Raw genomic sequence first — 349 nt, forward strand, 5'->3', positions numbered from 1 at the left:
TATATTTTTTTTTTTATTTTTTTTTTATCTCAGTTCTTGCAATCACACCTCAGCAATATTCAGTATGAAAGCACGAACAGGGGCAACATAAACAATCTACAAACTGTAGAACCTGATGAAACTAAATTATGAAACTGTCCAGCGGCTCACCTCTCCATTAGCTCTCACGCTGCCGGGACAGAGGGGGTTGTTTGGGTCATGTCGTGGGATGTTGTCCTCTGGCTGTTTCTCCACCTGTCCTTTCCACGGACGCTTCATCCGGTGGGCCGAGACCAGAACCCACGAGTCCCGCAGAGGATTGACTTGTGGTAGTTACCTTGCTGTCTATGGGAGGGTCAGAGAGCCCTCA

This window comes from Sinocyclocheilus rhinocerous, unplaced genomic scaffold, assembly GCF_001515625.1.
Source record: "Sinocyclocheilus rhinocerous isolate Xijiao unplaced genomic scaffold, SAMN03320098_v1.1 scaffold5086, whole genome shotgun sequence".
NCBI classification, from domain to species: Eukaryota; Metazoa; Chordata; class Actinopteri; order Cypriniformes; family Cyprinidae; genus Sinocyclocheilus; species Sinocyclocheilus rhinocerous.